This window comes from Bombina bombina, chromosome 4 (assembly GCF_027579735.1).
Source record: "Bombina bombina isolate aBomBom1 chromosome 4, aBomBom1.pri, whole genome shotgun sequence".
NCBI lineage: Eukaryota > Metazoa > Chordata > Amphibia > Anura > Bombinatoridae > Bombina > Bombina bombina.
This window is the reverse complement of record NC_069502.1, coordinates 229874585-229880584: the sequence shown is the minus strand read 5'-3', so window position 1 is coordinate 229880584 and position 6000 is coordinate 229874585.

The window sequence follows — 6000 nt, the reverse complement described above, 5'->3', positions numbered from 1 at the left end:
ACCATATGTTTGAGGGTGCTCTTTCTGGGTTGGAATCTGCTGCCTCTAAGCCTCCAGCTGCGGAGGAACCAGACTTTAGATTTAGGATTGAGCATTTAAGCTTTCTGCTGAAGGAAGTTTTGGCTACGTTAGAGGTTCCAGAGCCCAAATTGCCTGAGGAACCTTTGATTCCTAAATTAGATGAGGTCTACAAGGGCAGGGTTGTACCACAAACTTTCCTGGTTCCCTTAAAGATGGCAAACATTATTAAGAATGAATGGGAAAGAACTGGGTCTTCATTTGCCCCTTCTTCTTTTAAAAAATTGTTCCTGGTCCCGGACTCTCAATTAGAGTCATGGGGTTCCATCCCTAAGGTGGATGGCGCTATCTACATGCTTGCTAAATGCACTACTATTCCGCTTGAGGATAGTTTGTCGTTTAAAGAGCCCATGGATAAGAAGATAGAAACTCTATTAAGAAAGATGTTTCAACCGGCAGCTGCTGTTGCTGCGGTTGCTGGAGCGACTACCTACTGGTGCGACTCTTTATCTGAGTTGATCGAGGTGGAGGGTCCCCTCGACGTGATCCAGGAAAGAATTAAGGCCTTAAGGGTGGCTAATTATTTTAATTTGTGATGCAAATATGCAAATTATTTGCCTGAATGCCAAGGCTTCAGGTTTTGCTGTTCAAGCCCGTAGGGCACTCTGGCTGAAGTCCTGGTCTGCAGACATGACTTCTAAGTCAAGGTTTCTTTCCCACCCATTTAAGGGAAAGATTCTATTTGGTCCAGGCCTGGACTCGATTATGTACACGGTTACTGGAAGCAAAGGTGCCTTTTTACCGCAAGATAAGAAGAACAAGCCTAAGGGACAAGATCCTAATTTTCATCCCTTTTGTTCGTCTAAATACCAACCTCAGCAGCCCTCCGCAAAGCATGAGCAATCCAAGGGGACTTGGAAGCCGGCTCAGTACTGGAATAAATCCAAGCAGAGCAAGAAGCCCGCTGAGACAAAGTCGGCATGAAGGGGCAGACTGTTGCTCTTTTCAGACGCTTGGTTTGGGGATGTGCAAGATCCGTGGGTCCTGGAGGTCTTTGCTCAGGGATACAAGATAGGTTTCAAGTCTCATCTACCCAGGGGCAGATTCCTCCTATCAAACCTGTCTTCAAAGCCAGAAAAGAGAGAAGCCTTTCTGGGGTGTGTGAGGAATCTCTCCTCCCTAGGAGTCATTGTCCCAGTACCTCTTGCAGAAAGAGGTCTGGGGTACTATTCAAACCTCTTTGTGGTCCCAAAGAAGGAGGGAACTTTCAGCCCGGTTCTGGACCTAAAGTGCTTAAGCAAATTCCTATCTGTCCTCTCGTTCAAGATGGAGACGATAAGGTCCATCCTTCCCTTAGTTCAGGAAGGACAGTTCATGACCACCATAGATCTGAAGGATGCTTAACTCACATTCCAATACACAAGGAACACTTCAAGTTCCTAAGGTTTGCGTTCCTGGACCAGCACTTCCAGTTTATTGCACTTCCGTTTGGTCTAGCTACTGCTCCAAGAGTTTTTATGAAGGTTCTAGGGGCTCTGTTTGCACTATAACAGACTCCATATCCATGAGGATATTCCTTACAGACCAGAGACGTTATAAGCTAACTTCCGCTTGTCTTACCCTCCAGACCTCCTCAAGGCCCTCTGTGGCTCAGTGTACTGAGGTGATTGGTCTCATGGTGTCCAGCATGGACATCATTCCTTTTGCCAGATTCCATCTCAGACCACTTCAGCTGTGCATGCTGAGACAGTGGAACGGCGATCATTCGGATCTGTCTCAATAGATTTCTCTGGACAACCGGTCGAGAGAATCGATCTCCTGGTGTCTTTGTCCAGATCACCTTTCCCAAGAGACATCCTGCTTGAGACCATCCTGGGAGATTGTGACTACGGATGCAAGTCTATCTGGATGGGGAGCTGTTTGCGGTTCCAGGAAGGCACAGGGCCTGTGGACTCGAGAGGAATCCCTCCTCCCGATCAACATTCTGGAACTTAGAGCAATCTTCAATGCTCTGAAGGCTTGGCCTCTTCTGGGTTCATCCCAGGTTATCAGATTCCAATTAGACAATATAACCTTGGTGGCTTACATCAACCATCAGGGAGGAACGAGGAGCTCCATAGCAATGAGGGAAGTATCTCGGATTCTGGAGTGGGCGGAGGCCCACAACTGCTCGCTGTCAGCGATCCACATTCCTGGTGTGGACAACTGGGAAGCAGATTTCCTCAGCAGACAATCCTTTCATCTAGGGGAATGGTCTCTCCATCCTGAGGTGTTTGTAGAGATTTGCAACAGATGGGGGACACCGAAGATAGATCTCATGGGATCCCGGCTCAATTCCAAGCTACCCAGATATGGGTCGCGGTCCAGGGATCCTCATGCGGAGCTAAAAGGTTCAATCTAATTGACATTTTTCCCGCCATTACCACTTCTTCCTTTTGTAGTGTCCCGCATCAAGTAGGAGCAGGCATCAGTAATACTGATTGTTCCATCATGGCCATGAAGGATGTGGTTCGCGGACCTGGTGGGAATGTCCTCATCTGCTGGAACAAGGTCCTTTTGTTTATCAAAATCTAGATTCTCTGAGGCTGACTGCATGGAGATTGAACGCTTAGTCCTAGCCAAGAGAGGTTTCTCTGAGAGGGTTAGACACTCTTATTCAGACTCGTAAGCCTGTTACTCGTCGCATCTATCATAAGGTGTGGAGAGCTTACTTATTCTGGTGTGAAGAGCATGGTTTAGCCTGGCATAAGGTTAAGGCTGCCAGGATACTTTCTTTTCTCCAAGAGGGTCTGGAGTAGGGCCTTTCTGCCAGTTCCCTGATGGGACAGGTTTCGGCCCTTTCTGTTTTGATGCACAAGAGGCTTGCAGACCTCCCTGACATGCAATCTTTCGTTAAGGCTCTGATTAGGATCAGACCTGTGTTTAGATCTAATGCTCCACCTCGGAGTTTGAATCTTGTTCTTAAGTTTTTACAACTGGCTCCGTGTGAGCCTATGCATTCGGTTCACATTAAATTGTTGTCTTGGAAGGTTCTTTTTCTATTGGCTATTGCGTCGGTACGCAGAGTTTCTGAAATAGCTGCCTTGCAATGTGAGCCTCCTTATCTGGTGTTCCACACTGATAAGGCTGTCCTACGTACCCCGCTTGGGTTTTCTAGCTAAGGTGGTGTCTGATCGTAACATCAATCAGGAGATTGTGGTTCCTTCCTTATGTCCTAATCCTTCTTCTTCGAAGGAACGTTTACTTCATAATCTGGATGTGGTTCGAGCTTTGAAGTTTTATCTTCAAGCTACTAAGGAATTTAGACAAACTTCTTCCTTGTTTGTTATTTACTCTGGGAAGCATAAGGGTCTGAAGGCCTCTTCGACTTATCTTTTTGGTTGAGGAGTGTTATACGCTTAGCTTACAAGTCAGTGGGACTTAGACCTCTTCAGAGGATTACGGCTCATTCCACTAGAGAGGTGGCTTCCTCTTGGGCCTTTATGAACAAGGCCTCTATGGATCAGATATGTAGGGCGGCTACCTTGTCCTCCTTACATACATTTTCAAAATTCTACAAATTTAAGTTTTTGCTTCAGCTTTTATGAGAAAGTTTTTTCAGTCTATGGTGCCCTCAGATTAAGGTCTACCTTCTTTTTTCCACTCCCGTTATCATTCAGTGTCCTCTAGAGTTTGTCTATAGTTTTCCCAAGAGTAAGGAATTATGCCGTGGACTCTCTTCATATTAAGAAGGAAAACATAAATTATGCTTACCTGATAATTTAATTTCCTTCTATATGAGAAGAGTCCACGTCCCCGGTCCGTATACTCTGATGAGCAGAACAAAATTTGTTTTTCTCTTCCTGCACCATTTATACCCTGATATTTCTCCTACTGTTCCTTGTTCCTCTGCAGAATGACTTGGATGAGGGAAGAAGGGGGAGTATTTAAGCCTTTGGCTGGGGTGTCTTTGCTCCCTTCTGGTGGCCAGGTTCAGTACTTCCCAACAGTAAGGAATGATGCCCTGGACTCTCCTCATACAGAAGGATCCTCATACAGAAGGAAATTAAATCATCAGGTAAGCATAATATATGTTTTTACTCAAAGTTCTATATTATTTTAGATGTTTGCCCCTCAATCTTCCCAGAGTTCTCTTTAACTCTTTTCATTCAATGTTCCTACGCTTTATATGGCAAGATGGAAAACCGAGAATTTCGGTATAAATTCTCCAAAGAAAGTTTGGATTCAGAGAGTTCTCTTTGCCCAACAAATCAGCTTACTATGAAGCTACTCGTTTAACCCATATTTTGGCGTGGGACAAATGCAGAGATGGAAGGGGGTTGAACAGGCTTCCCTACCATCACGGGTGGATTTTAGCAATTTATCCTGGATTCCAACATATAAATGGGAAGACTTGGATATCTGTAGAAAGCTTGTTCTCAAAAATATTTAGTCCTGGAAGACACTAAGACATTACCATGAAATCTCATCCCACCCCTCCCTTGCTCACTCAATAGCAGGCCTTTTATTAGGCCTCATGGACTCCCATGGTACCTTGTGGAAATCCTGGGATCTGGTCTCAGCTGCATTTCACAGATCCACTGACACCCCTGTGGATTTCCCAAAACCGGCCTGAGGGCTCTGACAAATTGGGAGAATGACAACACAGCATCTATTCCAGACAAAGTGATTAATAGGGCTATTACTCTTACAAAGACAACCCTCCATTGTGCCAATTCTCTGGAATTCTACATAAAGGTCTTGCTGAGACAGCACTACACTCTCATACTTTCCCAAATATACCCTACTCACTCCTCCCTGTGTTGGTCATAATGTGGAGAAAGAGGATCAGACTTACACATATGGTGGAGTTGCCCTAATCTAACCTTTTATTGGTCGTAGGTTTTCTACCTTTGTAAGAAGCTGGGTAGTGCTGTTTAAATGAAACCGGAAACAGCCTTGTTCAATACAGCCCCTCCCCCCCAAATTACCAGTCATTCTGAAGCCTTACGATCTTTAAATTTGCTGCCATGAAAATATGTATAGCAAGGAACCGGAAGCAGCCTACTCTTCCCCTCCCCCCCCACGCCAAAATGTTTCCACAGTTATCTGCACTGTTAATTATTTTGCTAAAATGGAGAGAATTTTTTTACTAGAGTCTAAACAGAGATGTTCTCTATTAGAACATTTGGGACACTTGGTTCCATAGTTGTGATGGGCTGGAAAAGGAAGTTACTGTTGAGATGCCCCCTCATGTCTGAACCCCCCCTTCCAGTCCCTTCTTTCCCTCTAATCTCCACCATATCCCCCTTCCTTCCCACCTGGAAACTAACCTGCAAGCCGACCTCATGCGTGACTTGACGAGGTGTCCGTGCGGTGCAGTGCAATGCAGAGTATCTAATGTACCTTTGTACTTTATCTTTTGTATTTACCTTACCCTTTTCTCCTCTCCTTTTTTTGTGTTCGTTGTAGAGGTCATTTAGAAGAATAAAATGTGTTTTAGTTTTTTGCTGTTCACTATTCTAAAATTCATGATTTGACCATGCTATTATACCCACCATCTTAATTTTTTTTGTATAGTTACAGCCAAGGTTCTATCTTATGGACAGAAACTCAAATATATACATTCTAAGTCTGACATGGTGTCCTGGTCAGCTGATATGATGTCAAAATCTAGACTACTGTCCCTTTCTTTTCAGGGAAAGAAACTGTTTGGTTCGGATTTAGATTATCCACTTTTACTGGTGGTAAATGGGCTTTTTTTTTCTCCCTCAAGACCAGAAGTCTAAAGGGAAATCTAAAGCATCTAGTCATTTTCATCCCCTTCATCAGAATAAGGAAAGAAAGGTTGACTCCTGCGTAGAAGCAAGACACCTCTGGCTCAGTCTAGAGGCCTACTGCTTATTGGAACAAGTCAAAGCAGGCTAAGAAATCCTCATGTGTGACTTGATGAGGTGTCCCTGTGGTGCAGAGTGATGCATGTACCTTTGTACTTTATCATTC